This window comes from Dendropsophus ebraccatus, chromosome 13 (assembly GCF_027789765.1).
Source record: "Dendropsophus ebraccatus isolate aDenEbr1 chromosome 13, aDenEbr1.pat, whole genome shotgun sequence".
Lineage (NCBI taxonomy): Eukaryota > Metazoa > Chordata > Amphibia > Anura > Hylidae > Dendropsophus > Dendropsophus ebraccatus.
The window spans coordinates 12,394,793-12,413,654 of NC_091466.1; the positions used below are offsets into that span (position 1 = coordinate 12,394,793).

Here is an 18,862-nt window from a genome sequence, read left to right on the forward strand (position 1 = left end):
ATTGCAAATCGCACCTGAACTGGAGACAAGAGTGGTGCTGTCTCTGGAAGAAAGTGGCCATGTTTTTCTAATGCTGGATAACCACTTTAAAGGCTTAGAAAAACATGGCCGCTTTGTCTGCTTGTCCTAAGTTTGGGTGCGGTATTGCAGCTCAGTTCTATTAAAGTAAAAGGAGCTGAATTGTAATACCACACACAACCTGAGGACAGGGGTGGCATTGTTATGGCAGGAAAGTCTTCAGATCCCGTATAACCCCTTTAACTTGTAACTGCACTTAAAAACATGGCTAGATCTATTACCATAACTCCGTCATCTATACCAGGGATGGGCGCCCCCATAGTAATGTATAGGAAATAAGATCATCAAAATGACATTGACTTATTGGGCTGCTGCACTATATAAGGCACTAGATTATTTATTGTGTATCCAGCAGGGGGAGCTCACAGCATATGGCCTTATCAGACACATTGTACATCCAATATAGTTATACCTGTAGGGGTCAGGATAGCGGGGTACTCCCATCATACATAATATACTATATACCTGTAGGGGTCAGGATAGAGGGGTACTCCCATTATATAATATACTATATACACTGGCGTAGCTACCATGGGGGCAGGGTACGCCGTCGCTATGGGGCCCGGGCCCCCACGGTAAAACATATGCCCTATTTCCATGGTGGGTGCTAAGAGTGCGATCTGCCAGGCCCCCTGTGACAGCACCTCCCCCCCACCCCGCGGGTGAGACATCTTGCCGTGCGCCTTGCAGTGTGACATCGCGATCGCACGTGCAGCCGTCCCTCCTGCACGTCACACGTCACTTCACCCTCCCAGCTGCTTTCCTCCATGACAGCCGCCTTCAGCCCGTCCCCCTACGACCACAGCTGCTCCTCCCAGACAGGGACATTCAGGCTGAGTATACATATAATACCATCCTATATACCTCTCCCATGTGTAATATCCTCAGTAATAGTACAGTATTATCCTGATATACAATATCAGTAGGGCTCAGGATAGAGAGGTAATTACATCATATATAATATACTATATACCTGTAGGGATCAGGATAGAGGGGCAATCCTATCATATATAATATAGTATATACCTGTAGGGATATAGTATATACCTGTAGGGATGAGGATATTCTAGCAATAGTTTCACCCTATAGTACAGAAGAGAAGGAAGGACACAGCAGACTTACCTCCACCAACCACTAAACACCTCTGGAGATTATATAGCTCTGCAGCTGCTTATATACTGTGTGTGATGTCATCATGACCTATACAGGAGCCTTTTGTGATGTCATCACGTGTGGGGGAAGGGCCAACAATAACCAGTGATGTCATCATGTACAGGAGAGACATGATGGCCCCGCCCCCTGTCCCTGCCCCATGCATAGAAGCTCAGGCCTATAGATATAAGCAATGTGCTGTGGCAGTTATAGCTGGAGGCTGTATATTCTCCCTGCAGCCACTAGAGGCCGCTCTCTCCTCCTCCCAGCTCCAGTATATTCTCCCTGCAGCCACGAGAGGCCGCTCTCTCCTCCCAGCTCCAGTATATTCTCCCTGCAGCCACTAGAGGCCGCTCTCTCCTCCCAGCTCCAGGGCCTGACAGGGAGGACACTCCTGCAGCTAGACCATAGAGAGCCTGAGGGGAGAGAGGAGGCTGCCGGGAGCCGGGACCTGTGTAATGGGAGATGGTGCCCAGGAATGGTGCCTGCCTGCCGCTCATCCCCTGGGTATAACATGTGTGGTGACCAGTCATCTGTATACAGTATATACCATGTGTGGTGGGTGACCAGTCATCTGTATACAGTATATACCATGTGTGGTGGGTGACCAGTCATCTGTATACAGTATATACCATGTGTGGTGACCAGTCATCTGTATACAGTATATACCATGTGTGGTGGGTGACCAGTCATCTGTATACAGTATATACCATGTGTGGTGGGTGACCAGTCATCTGTATACAGTATATACCATGTGTGGTGGGTGACCAGTCATCTGTATACAGTATATACCATGTGTGGTGACCAGTCATCTGTATACAGTATATACCATGTGGTGAGCAGTCATCTGTATACAGTATATACCATGTGTGGTGGGTGACCAGTCATCTGTATACAGTATATACCATGTGTGGTGGGTGACCAGTCATCTGTATACAGTATATACCATGTGTGGTGGGTGACCAGTCATCTGTATACAGTATATACCATGTGTGGTGGGTGACCAGTCATCTGTATACAGTATATACCATGTGTGGTGGGTGACCAGTCATCTGTATACTGTATATACCATGTGTGGTGGGTGAACAGTCATCTGTATACAGTATATACCATGTGTGGTGACCAGTCATCTGTATACAGTATATACCATGTGTGGTGGGTGACCAGTCATCTGTATACAGTATATACCATGTGTGGTGGGTGACCAGTCATCTGTATACAGTATATACCATGTGTGGTGACCAGTCATCTGTATACAGTATATACCATGTGTGGTGGGTGACCAGTCATCTGTATACAGTATATACCATGTGTGGTGACCAGTCATCTGTATACAGTATATACCATGTGTGGTGGGTGACCAGTCATCTGTGTACAGTATATACCATGTGTGGTGGGTGACCAGTCATCTGTATACAGTATATACCATGTGTGGTGACCAGTCATCTGTATACAGTATATACCATGTGTGGTGGGTGACCAGTCATCTGTGTACAGTATATACCATGTGTGGTGACCAGTCATCTGTATACAGTATATACCATGTGTGGGGGGTGACCAGTCATCTGTATACAGTATATACCATGTGTGGTGGGTGACCAGTCATCTGTATACAGTATATACCATGTGTGGTGGGTGACCAGTCATCTGTATACAGTATATACCATGTGTGGTGGGTGACCAGTCATCTGTATACAGTATATACCATGTGTGGTGGGTGACCAGTCATCTGTATACAGTATATACCATGTGTGGGGACCAGTCATCTGTATACAGTATATACCATGTGTGGTGACCAGTCATCTGTATACAGTATATACCATGTGGTGAGCAGTCATCTGTATACAGTATATACCATGTGTGGGGACCAGTCATCTGTATACAGTATATACCATGTGTGGTGGGTGACCAGTCATCTGTATACAGTATATACCATGTGGTGACCAGTCATCTGTATACAGTATATACCATGTGTGGTGGGTGAGCAGTCATCTGTATACAGTATATACCATGTGTGGTGGGTGACCAGTCATCTGTATACAGTATATGCCATGTGTGGTGGGTGACCAGTCATCTGTATACTGTATATACCATGTGTGGTGGGTGACCAGTCATCTGTATACTGTATATACCATGTGTGGTGGGTGACCAGTCATCTGTATACAGTATATACCATGTGTGGTGGGTGACCAGTCATCTGTATACTGTATATACCATGTGTGGTGACCAGTCATCTGTATACTGTAAATACCATGTGGTGACCAGTCATCTGTATACAGTATATACCATGTGGTGAGCAGTCATCTGTATACAGTATATACCATGTGTGGTGACCAGTCATCTGTATACAGTATATACCATGTGTGGGGGGTGACCAGTCATCTGTATACAGTATATGCCATGTGTGGTGGGTGACCAGTCATCTGTATACAGTATATACCATGTGTGGTGGGTGACCAGTCATCTGTATACAGTATATACCATGTGTGGTGGGTGATCAGTCATCTGTATACAGTATATACCATGTGTGGTGACCAGTCATCTGTATACAGTATATACCATGTGTGGTGGGTGACCAGTCATCTGTATACAGTATATACCATGTGTGGTGGGTGACCAGTCATCTGTATACAGTATATACCATGTGGTGACCAGTCATCTGTATACAGTATATACCATGTGGTGACCAGTCATCTGTATATAGTATATACCATGTGTGGTGACCAGTCATCTGTATACAGTATATACCATGTGTGGTGGGTGATCAGTCATCTGTATACAGTATATACCATGTGGTGAGCAGTCATCTGTATACAGTATATACCATGTGTGGGGACCAGTCATCTGTATACAGTATATACCATGTGTGGGGACCAGTCATCTGTATACAGTATATACCATGTGTGGGGGGTGACCAGTCATCTGTATACAGTATATACCATGGTGTGATCTGTATAGAGGTGACAGTATGGGGGAGATTTATCAAACATGGTGTAAAGTGACACTGGCTCAGTCGCCCCTAGCAACCAATCAGATTCCACTTTTCTTTCCTCACAGACTCTGAAAAATGAAAGATGGAATCTGATTGGTTGCTAGGGGTGACTGAGCCAGTGTCACTTTACACCATGTTTGATAAACCTCCTCCTATGTTCTCATATACAGGGGTATAATGCAGTATACAGTATATACCATGTGTGGGGATCAGTAATCTGTATATAGGGGCATAAAATAACTATATAGGTCACAGAGGGGGCAGGTAAACACTATACTGGGTGTAATGCTCTGCAGCATCTGTGTACACCTGGTAAGTGATATCACCGCTGTACAAGGGGACGTGTATCCGGCTACAAGGGGACGTGTATCCGGCTACAAGGGGACGTGCATCCGGCTACAAGGGGGCGTGTATCCGGCTACAAGGGGGCGTGTATCCGGCTACAAGGGGACGTGTATCCGCCTACAAGGGGACGTGTATCCGGCTACAAGGGGACGTGTATCCGGCTACAAGGGGGCGTGTATCCGGCTATAAGGGGACGTGTATCCGGCTATAAGGGGACGTGTATCCGGCTACAAGGGGACGTGTATCCGGCTACAAGGGGACGTGTATCTGCCTACAAGGGGACGTGTATCCGCCTACAAGGGGGCGTGTATCCGGCTACAAGGGGACGTGCATCCGGCTACAAGGGGGCGTGTATCCGGCTACAAGGGGACGTGCATCCGGCTACAAGGGGGCGTGTATCCGGCTACAAGGGGGCGTGTATCCGGCTACAAGGGGACGTGTATCCGCCTACAAGGGGACGTGTATCCGCCTACAAGGGGGCGTGTATCCGGCTACAAGGGGGCGTGTATCCGGCTATAAGGGGGCGTGTATCCGGCTACAAGGGGGCGTGTATCCGGCTACAAGGGGGCGTGTATCCGGCTACAAGGGGGCGTGTATCCGGCTACAAGGGGGCGTGTATCCGGCTACAAGGGGGCGTGTATCCGGCTACAAGGGGGCGTGTATCCGGCTACAAGGGGGGCGTGTATCCGGCTACAAGGGGGCGTGTATCCGGCTACAAGGGGGCGTGTATCCGGCTACAAGGGGACGTGTATCCGGCTACAAGGGGAGGTGTATCCGGCTACAAGGGGAGGTGTATCCGGCTACAAGGGGAGGTGTATCCGTCTACAAGGGGAGGTGTATCCGGCTACAAGGGGACGTGTATCCGGCTACAAGGGGACGTGTATCCGGCTACAAGGGGACGTGTATCCGGCTACAAGGGGAAGTGTATCCGGCTACAAGGGGACGTGTATCCGCCTACAAGGGGACGTGTGTCCGGCTACAAGGGGACGTGTATCCGCCTACAAGGGGACGTGTATCCGCCTACAAGGGGGTGTGTATCCGGCTACAAGGGGGCGTGTATCCGGCTACAAGGGGACGTGCATCCGGCTACAAGGGGACGTGTATCCGGCTACAAGGGGACGTGTATCCGGCTACAAGGGGGCGTGTATCCGGCTACAAGGGGGCGTGTATCCGGCTACAAGGGGACGTGTATCTTGCTACGAGGGGAATTATGCAGCTCCATGGGGCATACCTGTCTGCAGGGGGCACATACAGCTGCAGGGGGCACATACAGCTGCAGGGGCACATGTGACTACAGGGAGGACCTGGCTGGATCAGTGTGGGACCATCGCCTTCCTGTTTCCAGTCCACTCCTGGTTTTGGGTGAATTATACTGATGCAAACATACTGTGTGTGAACATGGCCTAAGGGCTTATTCCCGCACATATCCCTGCTGGCTATGGGACTAGTAAGATCTCTGCTTTCTCTCTCAGTCCCATAGACAGTGACTGGAGCAGCAGTGTGTATGTGTGATGGCAGAGCAATCATACAGGTCCCCTCCCCCAGTGCTGTGACCGCTGCTGGTCCCGGCCATCAGACACCAGGGAGTATATGGCTGCCACATATCCTGTGTATAGGTAATAGAGAGTCTTTATGCTCCGGACTCTATGAAGGAGTTTTCCTAACATAGACGACCGGCAGCTGTTTTTGAGATGATTAAAATTGTCTGATTGCAGATGGCCTCACTCCTGTGTCCTCAGTCATCACTTATCCTGTGATCCTGTGTCTCCTATGAGAAGCAGAGTCCCTGAGAACACTGAGGAAGAGCTCTGACTGCAGAGAAGAGGCCGTGTAGGAGTATTGGTGCCGGGACATCCTCACATCCCGGTGTCCTGGTGCGGCCAATCAGTGTGTGGAGATCGGATCCATCACAGGTGCAAGAACTTTTCTTCTAATGTGACAGATGAAACCCCGTACTGTGAGCTTCAGCTCCTGAACCTGCAAGAAAGGCTGTAACCTGTACAGAAGAAGGGTGACTGTCTTCCATCTTTAGCACATAAAAGGGGTACTCTGGTAAAAATCTTTTTTCTTTCAACTGGTGTCAGAAAGTTATATAGATTTGCAATTTACTTCCATTTAAAAATCTCCAGTCTTCCAGTACTTATCATCACATGTCTCGACGTCAGTGAACTAGCCAGACCTTCCCTCCGGGAAGCAGGGGTGATTCTAGCCTCTCTGCTGCCCGAGGCGAACTATAGAATGACGCCCCCCCCCCCCCCCGGTCAATCCGCCCACATTATAATCCACTACTGCCCCCCCCCCCCCCCCCCCCCCCCCCACTGCTGTCCCCAATAAACATAATGTTTGGTCCCTTGCTGCACAGAGGATGTCAGGAGAGGAGGGGGCTGACTTTATAGGAGAGGTCCCAGCAGCACAGAGGATGTCAGGAGAGGAGGGGGCTAATCCTATAGGAGAGGTCCCAGCAGCACAGAGGATGTCAGGAGATGAGGGTGCTAATCCTATAGGAGAGGTCCCAGCAGCACAGAGGATGTCAGGAGAGGAGGGTGCTAATCTTATAGGAGAAGTCCCAGCAGCACAGAGGATGTCAGGAGAGGAGGGTGCTGATCTTTTAGGAGATGGTCCCCCTCTTCCCCCCTTATAGATGGTCCCCCTCTCCCCCCTCCCTTATAGATGGTCCCCCTCTCCCCCCTCCCTTATAGATGGTCCCCCTCTTTCCCCTCCCTTATAGATGGTCCCCCTCTTCCCCCCTTATAGATGGTCCCCCTCTTCCCCCCTTATAGATGGTCCCCCTCTTCCCCCCCCCCTTATAGTTGGTCCCCCTCTTCCCTCTCTCCCCCCCCCCCCTTATAGATGGTCCCCCTCTCCCCCCCCTTATAGATGGTCCCCCTCTCCCCCCCCTTATAGATGGTCCCCCTCTTCCCTCTCCCCCCCTTATAGATGGTCCCCCTCTTTCCCCCCTCCCTTATAGATGGTCCCCTTCCCCCCCTATAGATGGTCCCCCTCTTCCCTCTCTTCCTCCCTTATAGATGGCCCCCCCCCTTATAGATCGTCCCCCTCTTTCCCCCCTCCCTTATAGATCGTCCCCCTCTTTCCCCCCTCCCTTATAGATCGTCCCCTCTTTCCCCCCTCCCTTATAGATGGTCCCCCTCTTTCCCCCCTCCCTTATAGATGGTCCCCCTCTTTCCCCCCTCCCTTATAGATGGTCCCCTTCCCCCCCTACCTTATAGATGGTCCCCCTCTTTCCCCCCTCCCTTATAGATGGTCCCCTTCCCCCCTACCTTATAGATGGTCCCCCTCTTTCCCCCCTCCCTTATAGATGGTCCCCTTCCCCCCCCTATAGATAGTCCCCCTCTTCCCTCTCCCCCTCCCTTATAGATGGTCCCCCCCCTTATAGATGGTCCCCCCTTATAGATCGTCCCCCTCTTTCCCCCCTCCCTCATAGATCGTCCCCCTCTTTCCACCCTACCTTATAGATGGTCCCCCTCTCCCCCCCCCCCTGCACAGCAGATAAAACAAAAACAAAAAACAGCACACAACTCACCTACCCTCCGTTCCCCCGTCGAGCCTCTCTGGTCTGGTCCCGGCTGATGTGCGGCTGCCCGGGGTGTCCCGTCCTGTCCCCGGCAGCGCCCGCATCACAAAGCTCCCCGTGCGCCTGTGACTTCCGGCGCACAGGGATCTCTCTGATGCGCGCGCTGCCGGGGACAGGACGGGACACCCCCGGCAGCCGCACATCACCCGGGGGACTAAGGCTGCATTCCCACGTTCCGTGATCCTGACGGATCACGGACGTGGAATGCATGTACTGGAGCCCCCCCCGCGCCCGGGCAGTATCTGTAATGAGATGCTGTGAGCGGGGGGGACTGTATTCATAAGCGCCGCACTGTAGTATCAGCACGGCGCGGCTGATTCATTACAGCGCGGCGCTTATGAATACAGTCTCCCCCGCTCACAGCATCTCATTACAGATACTGCCCGGGCGCGGGGGGACTCCAGTACATGGTACAATCAGTGGCGGATTATAATGTGGGCGGCCGCCGAACCGCTCATATTATAATCTGCCACTGAATGCCGCCAGAGCCGTTTTAATACATTGGTGGGCCCAGTGCACAGCCCTCAAGAGTGGGCCCCCCCTTCCCTTTCGCACATTGTATAATGTACTGAATTTGCCCCCACACTGTATCAAGAGCCCCAATACATACAGTAGTTACCTTATAACACTATTTACACAATACAGTGATTACATATTACATAAAAACTGCACTAAACAAAACAGAAAGATATCACCAATGATACCATTACATAATACCGCCACATCATGACCCCTAACACTACAATCCTATAACAGAGTGCAGTTACATCCAGTGACTCACCGGGGGCGTTTTCTCCAATCAGAGTCTGTCACCTTTTCTTTTTCTCTCCATCCAGCCTGGGCCACCTTGAAGTCTTCTCCTGGCTGTGAATCTTCTCTCCAGAATCTGCCAGACAAATATTTTAGGCTCCAACACATACAGTAGTTAGGTCCCTTGTACCCCTATACAGTAGTTACACCCCTCTGTACTCCTACATAGTTACACCCCTCTGTGCCTCCATAGTTTTAAGGTGTCCCTGTAGTATATAGACCCTCATGTGCTCCTCCAGTTATATACAGCCCTCCTGTGCGCTCCCCCATTAGTATATAGCCCCCCTGTGCACTCTCCCCAGTAGTATATAGCCCCCCTGTGCTCTCCCACAATAGTATATAGCCCCCCTGTGCTCTCCCACAATAGTATATAGCCCCCCTGTGCTCTCCCCCAATAGTATATAGTCCCCCTGTGCTCTCCAATAGTATATAGACCCCTATGCTCTCCCACAATAGTATATAGCCCCCCTGTGCTCTCCCCCAATAGTATATAGCCCCCCTGTGCTCCCCCCAATAGTATATAGCCCCCTGTGCTCTCCCCAATAGTATATAGCCCCCCTGTGCTCTCCATAATATATAGCCCCCCTGTGCTCTCCCCCATAGTATATAGACCCCTGTGCTCCTCAATATGATATAGCTCCCTGTGCTCACCAATAGTATATACCTCCCCTGTGCTCCCCAATAGTATATAGTCCCCTGTGCTCCCCAATAGTATATAGCTCCCCAGTGCTCCCCCATAGTATATATTCCCCTGTGCTCCCCCATAGTATATAGCCCCTCTGTGCTCCCCAGTAGTATATAGCCCCCTGTGCTCCCCAGTAGTATATAGCTCCCCTGTGCTCCCCAGTAGTATATAGCTCCCCTGTGCTCCCCAGTAGTATATAGCTCCCCTGTGCTCCCCCATAGTATATAGCTCCCCTGTGCTCCCCCATAGTATATAGCCCCCTGTGCTCCCCCATAGTATATAGCCCCCCTGTGCTCCCCCATAGTATATAGCCCCCTGTGCTCCCCCATAGTATATAGATTCCCTGTGCTCCCCATAGTATATAGACCCCTGTGCTCCCCAGTAGTATATAGTCCCCTGTGCTCTCCCATAGTATATAGGTCCCCTGTGCTCCCCCATAGTATATAGCTCCCCTGTGCTCCCCCATAGTATATAGCCCCCTGTGCTCCCCCATAGTATATAGCTCCCCAGTGCTCCCCCATAGTATATAGCTCCCCTGTGCTCCCCCATAGTATATAGCCCCCTGTGCTCCCCCATAGTATATAGCTCCCCAGTGCTCCCCCAATAGTATATAGCCCCCTGTGCTCCCCCATAGTATATAGCTCCCCTGTGCTCCCCAATAGTATATAGCCCCCTGTGCTTCCCAATAGTATATAGCTCCCCTGTGCTCCCCAATAGTATATAGCTCCCCTGTGCTCCCCCATAGTATATAGCTCCCCTGTGCTCCCCCATAGTGTATAGCCCCCTGTGCTTCCCAATAGTATATAGCTCCCCTGTGCTCCCCCATAGTATATAGCCCCCTGTGCTCCCCCATAGTATATAGCTCCCCAGTGCTCCCCCATAGTATATAGCTCCCTGTGCTCCCCCACAGTATATAGCTCCCCTGTGCTCCCCCACAGTATATAGCCCCCTGTGCTCCCCCATAGTATATAGCCCCCTGTCCTCCCCTATAGTATATAGCCCCGTCCTCCCCCATAGTATATAGCCCCCTGTGCCCCCCCATAGTATATAGCTCCCCCTCCCATATAACATTGAAAAAAACAAACACTGTTACTCACCTGGGTCCACGCGTTCCTCTTCTCTTCCCTCTTGTGGCCGCACTTCCTCCGGTCACAAGAGGCTGCACTCCCCTTACCCTCGCGCCGACGCTCCAGTGACGTCGGGCGCTAGAGGGAGAGTGCGGCCTCTTGTGACCGCAGGAAGTGCGGCCACAAGAGTGAGTGACTGACAGGGAGGGAGCCAATGGCTCTCTCTCTGTCAGTGTCGCTGCTGCTGCAGCGCTGAAGAGCCGCAGCAGCAGCGGGCGGGGGCAGCGGTGATCGCCGGGGGGGGCCCTGCAGGGGGCGCCATGGAGGGGTAAGTAGATTACCCATCCATGGCGCTCCCCCCTGACAGGCTGGTGGCCGGAGCCCTGTGCGACCGCATTGGTCGCACATAGCCACGGCCGGCCTGCTCGGGGGGGCCCCTTTAACCAGTGGGCCCGGTGCACGTGCACCATGTGCCCTCTGGTTAAAGCGGCCCTGAATGCCGCCCCCATTAAGATAGCTGGTGGCGCCGCCTGAGGCAGACGACTCAGGTCGCCTCATCATTGCGGCGCCCCTGCCGGGAAGGAACAACCAAGCCAAAGCGTTCTCCAGTCAAGGAAACCACCTCAGCAAGGTATCCATCCACAGACAGCTGTCTGTGGATGGATACCTTGCTGAGGTGGTTTCCTTGACTGGAGAACGCTTTGGCTTGGTTGTTCCTTCCCGGAGGGAAGGTCTGGCTAGTTCACTGACGTCGAGACATGTGATGGTGTCTCTGCAGTGTTCTTTTGCATATTCGATTTCCCAGGGGGCAATGTTCTAGAATACACTGACGTTGAGACACGTGATGGTGTCTCTGCGGTGTTTTGGTTGATCTCCCTGAGGTCAACCAGCGTCCTTTTCCAGTACTTATCAGCTGCTGCATGTCCTGCAAGAAGTGGTGTATTCTTTCAATTGTGACACAGTGCTCTCTGCTGCCACCTCTGTACATGTTAGGAACTGTCCAGAGTAGGAGAAGTTTTCTATGGGGATTTGTTACTGCTCTGAACAGTTCCTGACATGGACAGAGGTGGCAGCAGAGAGCACTGTGTCAGACTGGAGAGAATATACCACTTTCTGTAGGACATACAGCAGCTGATAAGTACTGGAAGACTGGATATTTTTTATTGGAATTAAATTACAAATCTGTATAACTTTCTAATACCAGTTTATTTGGACCATTATCTGGCCGTGTGGGGGCATGGAAGAGGGATGCACATTCACCATGTCCAACACTGTTATCAATGCCTAACCAAAAGGGGGACAGAGTACAATGTTTAATAAAGCCTAAAATATGGCATACACAGTTCTGTAGAGGCCTGTGGGCAGAGGGGCATGGCAGAGTGTGAACACAGCCTAAAGCAGAGTATTGCAGCACAGGGACACTTGGACATGCTTGCACAAAGATCCCAGAATATAATATGTAGAAGAAATATCAAGGGAATCCATTAATCAATATAGAAATAAATATACAATTGTGACTATTAAATATTCCAGAATCTTATGTAGACGCCCAAACCAGCTCACATAGTAACATTTACTATCATCATATAGTAATCTCTAGTAATCTAGTATCTATCTATTTACCTATCATATATCTATTATCTATCTCCTATCTATCTATCTATCTATCGATCTATCTATCTCCTATCTATCTAACAGAAAAAAAGAAAAATTTGGCAGCACATCTATGACTCTGTTCACACTGCAGGTTGCACGCTGCTTGTGATTTAAGTACAGACAAAAAACGGAAGGTGCAACAGCAACCCACAGGTGCAAGGGCCTACCGTATATACTCCTCCCAGTGTACACACAATTAACACCTGCTCTGTAGACATTAAAAAGTGAGGATCTTAACAAACTATTTGATCAAACAGAGTGTACCATGTCACCAACGTTAACGGTAAGACCTTGCACCTGTGGGTTGCTGTTGCACCTTCTGTTTTTTTTTGTCTGTATTTTAGCCACAAGCAGCGTGCAACCTGCAGTCTTACTCAGATTCTCGTGGGAGGAGGACACACAGAGTAGACATCCCTGCTGTAGCCAAGCCAGGGCCTGGCTTTGCCAGGACCCCTGTCTGGGACAGTCCAGTTGTGTTAGTGAGTCTGAGACACACGTGTATGAAGCAGTCAGAAACACTCAGTTCCTTCAGTCTACCTACTCAAGCTACTATGCAGTGCTAGACACTAGAGGGAGAAAAGTGAGTCGGGAATTAAACCCAGCCCACGCGGAGAACCTCTCTACAAAGTGCAGGACAGTATCCTGAAAACACAGAGGAACTATCCTGAAAAGAATAAAGCTACCAGGGGGTCTACATACACCGGGGAACCTTGGACACTTAGCTTTACCCAGGTAACCACGGCTGGGGCTTGTATCACCCTATTAGGACGGGAAACTGAACACTGTAGGGCAGAAGGTGGTCAGACACGGTCTAAACACAGGTTCAAGTTAACTTCTTACTCTCAAGTCTCAAGTATTCTTCTCAAGTTCCGGCAGAGCACAGTACTACTTTGGGTTGGGACTCCCTTGACAAACTCCTCTTCTCTACGCTGCGCCACCCTACTCTAACTCTCAACTATACAAGCACCGCTACAACTACCTCTCTCTTTCAAGTACCTCTGCAGCACAGATCCAGTGAAGCACTAAAGTCTGTATCAAGATAAGCTATCTACTACCAAAGTGTTTATATTGTTCAGAGACTGTACAGTAAAGCCATTCTATTTATTTTACTGAGACCCACTATGCAAAGACCATTATTATGGCCATATAGTGACCATAGAGATTCCAGCTCTGGAGGGTACTGTAAGATGCTACTTTATATCAGGGCTTCCTGTGTCTTTATTTCATTGTACAGAACGGAGGTTTCACATTAGTCACAGTCTCCGACCACTGGTAGAATGACAGACTGTCCACAACACGTGTAACGTCCTCAGTATATCAGTCACCCAGTGACACAGGGAGGAGAAGCATCTCAGGGGGATGGGGGAGAAGCTCTATATGTGTCTCTTCATCTTACTCCATCAGCATAATGGTAAGTCTTATGGTCCTGGGCCTGTGATTTGCTATATCTTAGGGGAACCTATTCCATGTAGTTTATACAGTGATCCGTAGCTCTTCTTTACCTTATTGCTCCCCTTATATTCTCCCTGAGATCCACACACCTTGCCCTCTTACTACCACATTTGTATGATTTTCCTCATTAGCTTATTAAAGGGGTACTCCGGTGGAAATCTATTTCTTTCCAATCAACTGGTGTCAGAAAGTTATATAGATTTGTAATTTACTTCTATTTCAAAATCTCCAGTCTTCCCATACTTATCAGCTGCTGTATGTCCTACAGGAAGTGGTGTATTCTCTCCAGTATGACACAGTGCTCTCTGCTGCCACCTCTGTCCATGTCAGGAACTGTCCAGAGCAGCAGCAAATCTCCATTGAAAACTTCTTCTGCTCTGGACAATTCCTGACATGGACAGAGATAGCAGCAGAGAGCACTGTGTCAGACTGGAGAGAATACACCACTTCCTGCAGGACATACTGCAGCTGATAAGTATGAGGAGATTTGAGATTTTCAAATAGAAGTAAATGACAAATCAATATAACTTTCTGGCACCAGTTGATTTGAAAGAAAAAGTTTTCGCCGGAGTACCCCTTTAAACATGAACATTTTTTAAGCATCTCCTTTTTATCTGTTTAGCTATCTCCCATTCTTAGATCTGTTTCTGTCTATGAAAGACGTAAAAGATATACGTTTAAATATGTTTATTTATTTGCACATTTTCTGTGTTTTCAACCCACTCTTGGCTTTGGTTGAAAAAAGACTGACAGAACTACATATATATTACAAAACTAGGGAACCTCTATGAGCAATACTGTGATTGTTTATAGAGATCAATGCAATACCTATGCACTGCATTGAACAATGTTCTCAGCACTGGATTGATACAGGCTGCTGAAGGTCAATCGCCAAGCCAGGACAGCAAAAAAAGCTGGAGCTGGATAATTTAATATTATCTTTTGTTCTATACAGATGTGTCCAGTGAATCACCTTGTGGAGAGAGGAGGAACGTGACGGGTGAGATGGGAGAAGCATGAGCAGGCATGAGGTAATATTGCTATCTCATAGAGGGGGATTGAGGTGGTAAGACAGTATTAAGAGCCTCTGTATCTATAGCATCCTACACCCTAGATATACTATCATAGGTGTTTGCATTACCAGGCACAAACATTGTGATCCGGAGATGTCACTTACACCATATATTTGGAGTATATGCCATGGACTCATCTAGAGGTGACCCCTGAAGACGCTCATGTGAGCAAAACATGTTGGAGGTTATGTGTCTGGATTTACTTGTAGAATGCAGCTATCAGTGTGTATTGCACTGATATACACTGCTGAGTATCACACAGTCTTATCAGTATACACAGGCTACAGGATACAAAGTGTATGGGACTATTGGTATTCCTTCTCTGGGTGGCTGTTGGTATAGACATTACTTTTTATTTCTATACTTATGAAAGCTAAGGTTTTTTTCCAGGTGGTGATGGGGGGGGGGGGTATAAATTAGGATGCTTAGTGGTCCCTGAGTGGGCTTGTTAATGTGATTGGAAATCTATAGGTAAGCACCACGTCTATTACCCAACCAACCTGCGATGTAATTCCATGTCAAAGGTCACACATCTCTACCAAACCGAGAGTGATGTTCTGTGGATAGGAAGAGAATGTGGACTGTGGTGTACTGTGTGTAGGACTGTGTGTAGTGCTGTGTGTAGTACCGTGTGTAGTGCTGTGTGTAGTACCGTGTGTAGGACTGTGTGTAGTGCTGTATGTAGTATTGTGTGTAGTGCTGTGTGTTGTACTGTGTGTAGGACTGTGTGTAGTGCTGTATGTAGTACTGTGTGTAGTGCTGTGTGTTGTACTGTGTGTAGTGCTGTGTGTAGGACTGTGTGTAGTACTGTGTGTAGTGCTGTGTGTTGTACTGTGTGTTGTACTGTGTGTAGTGCTGTGTGTTGTGCTGTGTGTTGTACTGTGTGTAGTACTGTGTGTAGGACTGTGTATAGTAATGTGTGTTGTACTGTGTGTAGTACTGTGTGTTGTACTGTGTGTTGTGCTGTGTATTGTACTGTGTGTAGTACTGTGTGTAGGACTGTGTGTAGTACTGTGTGTTGTACTGTGTGTAGGACTGTGTATAGTACTGTGTGTTGTGCTGTGTGTAGTACTGTGTGTAGTACTGTGTGTAGGACTGTGTGTTGTGCTGTGTGTAGTACTGTGTGTTGTGCTGTGTGTAGGACTGTGTGTTGTACTGTGTGTAGTACTGTGTGTTGTGCTGTGTGTAGTGCTGTGTGTAGTGCTGTGTGTAGTACTGTGTGTAGTACTGTGTGTTGTACTGTGTGTAGGACTGTGTGTAGTACTGTGTGTAGTGCTGTGTGTTGTACTGTGTGTAGTGCTGTGTGTTGTACTGTGTGTTGTACTGTGTGTAGTGCTGTGAGTAGTACTGTGTGTAGGACTGTGTGTTGTGCTGTGTGTAGTGCTGTGTGTAGTGCTGTGTGTAGGACTGTGTGTAGTGCTGTGTGCAGTACTGTGTGTAGTGCTGTGTGTAGTGCTGTGAGTAGGACTGTGTGTAGTGCTGTGTGTAGTACTGTGTGTAGTGCTGTGTGTTGTACTGTGTGTAGTGCTGTGTGCAGTACTGTGTGTAGTGCTGTGTGTAGTGCTGTGAGTAGGACTGTGTGTAGTGCTGTGTGTAGTGCTGTGAGTAGGACTGTGTGTAGTGCTGTGTGTAGTGCTGTGTGTAGTGCTGTGAGTAGGACTGTGTGTAGGACTGTGTGTAGGACTGTGTGTTGTGCTGTGTGTTGTACTGTGTGTAGTGCTGTGAGTAGGACTGTGTGTAGTGCTGTGTGTAGTGCTGTGTGTAGTGCTGTGTGTAGTGCTGTGTGTTGTACTGTGTGTAGTGCTGTGTGTTGTACTGTGTGTAGTGCTGTGTGTTGTACTGTGTGTTGTACTGTGTGTAGTGCTGTGAGTAGTACTGTGTGTAGGACTGTGTGTTGTGCTGTGTGTAGTGCTGTGTGTAGTGCTGTGAGTAGGACTGTGTGTAGTGCTGTGTGCAGTACTGTGTGTAGTGCTGTGAGTAGGACTGTGTGTAGTGCTGTGTGTAGTGCTGTGTGTAGTGCTGTGATTAGTACTGTGTGCAGTACTGTGTGTAGTGCTGTGTGTAGTACTGTGTGTAGTACTGTGTGTAGTGCTGTGAGTAGGACTGTGTGTAGGACTGTGTGTTGTACTGTGTGTAGTGCTGTGTGTAGTACTGTGTGTAGTACTGTGTGTAGTGCTGTGTGTAGTGCTGTGAGTAGGACTGTGTGTAGGACTGTGTGTTGTGCTGTGTGTTGTACTGTGTGTAGTGCTGTGAGTAGGACTGTGTGTAGTACTGTGTGTAGGACTGTGTGTTGTACTGTGTGTAGCGCTGTGTGTAGTACTGTGTGTAGTGCTGTGTGTAGTACTGTGTAGTGCTGTGTGTTGTACTGTGTGTAGGACTGTGAGTAGGACTGTGTGTAGTACTGTGTGTTGTGCTGTGTGTTGTACTGTGTGTAGTACTGTGTGTTGTGCTGTGTGTTGTGCTGTGTGTAGTGCTGTGTGTAGTACTGTGTGTAGTGCTGTGTGTAGTACTGTGTGTAGGACTGTGTGTTGTACTGTGATTAGTATTGTGTGTAGTGCTGTGTGTTGTACTGTGTGTTGTACTGTGTGTTGTACTGTGTGTTGTACTGTGTGTAGTGCTGTGTGTAGTACTGTGTGTAGTACTGTGTGTAGTACTGTGTGTAGTACTCTTAATACTTCAGAACCAATATGAAGCCAAGTCGTCTCTATGTTTTTTAGATTTAGATGGAATCTCCTCCACCCCTTGTAATGTACAGATGAGCAGCGGGTGGTATGATAAGGACAGTGCAGGTCAGTATATATTATACATTATATTAGTCTGACGTGATATTATACTATTACTAACTATTGGAGGAGATTTACTTTACATTGGCGGCCCACAATGGATGACTCTGTTACCGCATCTGCTTTACATCACACACAATATCTGCTTAGTAAAGCCATAAGTCTGCTCTCTTCTACGACGCCTCTTCTTCTGGTCACAATAACTTCTTATCATCTTTCTGGATCTTAGGATCAGATTACACGACAATAAATCTCCTCCGCCTGACATTGTCCGCCATTGTACTGTGTCTCACCTGCTCCATATTCACTCACCACATGAAGACCGTGGTCATACAACAGCCGCCTGACCGACCAGGAAGATTCCGATGACGCAAGGAGGAGAAGATATCTTGACCATTCCTTAAAGCTGACTTGAAGCTTGTTAGAAATATTACAATGACTCCTGAAGTTTTCACCATTAAGTTGTTTGTTGTATTTTGCTTATAAATTTGCTCTTTTGTCATATCTAAGCAGCTAATCCCTTTATGTTACCTTCATAGTGTTTGACATAATCGTCACTGTTCAAATGGTCACTTTCGTTATTTATTTTATTTTTTTTCCATTATCATGCTTTATAACAAAACTATACTTACCCGTATGCAGGTCCAGTCTCCTGAAGCTTTTTAGTTTTGTGCTGGTTGAAAAAAAAAAAGGCCAAACACATGAAGTCCAGATCATCAGCGCTCACAGAGAAATGTTATTGATTGACACATTGAGCCGCGACTCTCTGTACTGGCCGGGATTTCCTGTGTTTGATCTTATTTTTTCAACCAACAAAAGACTAAAAAGCTTCAGGAGACTGGACCTGGATACAAGTAAGTACAGCTTTCTTTTACAGCATGATAACTACAAAAATAATAAATGTATATTGCAAACTTGCTTTATATCACATCTACTTCTGATTTAGATTTTGAAAGCTATAACAACAGCGACACATTAAGATTTTAAAGGGAACCTTCGCTATGAAAATGCTACCTTTTTGTTCCCCGTTTGTTATCATGCTTTATAACAAAGCTATACTTACTTGTATCCAGGTCCAGTCTCCTGAAGCTTTTTAGTTTTATGTTGTTTGAAAATAAAAAAAGAGACCAACCACATGAAGTCCTGGAGAGCCACGACTCTCTGTACTGGCCGGTAT

At 48.2% G+C, this 18,862-nt stretch overlaps 1 long non-coding RNA gene across 4 annotated transcripts; it reads left to right on the plus strand.

Annotated features, from left to right (window-relative positions):
* The first annotated feature begins 1,639 nt into the window (after positions 1 to 1,639).
* Positions 1,640 to 18,194, plus strand: LOC138771367 (uncharacterized). 4 transcript variants are annotated; one of them, XR_011359603.1, is made up of 6 exons: positions 1,640 to 1,737; positions 6,346 to 6,619; positions 13,612 to 13,788; positions 14,785 to 14,860; positions 17,620 to 17,691; positions 17,915 to 18,194. It is a non-coding gene; the product is annotated as an uncharacterized lncRNA (long non-coding RNA). The 4 variants fall into 4 exon arrangements; XR_011359602.1 differs by lacking the exon at positions 1,640 to 1,737 and adding an exon at positions 4,398 to 4,534 and having other exon boundaries at positions 6,343 to 6,619; XR_011359604.1 differs by lacking the exon at positions 1,640 to 1,737 and adding an exon at positions 4,398 to 4,534 and having other exon boundaries at positions 6,343 to 6,578.
* The last annotated feature ends 668 nt before the right edge of the window (positions 18,195 to 18,862 follow it).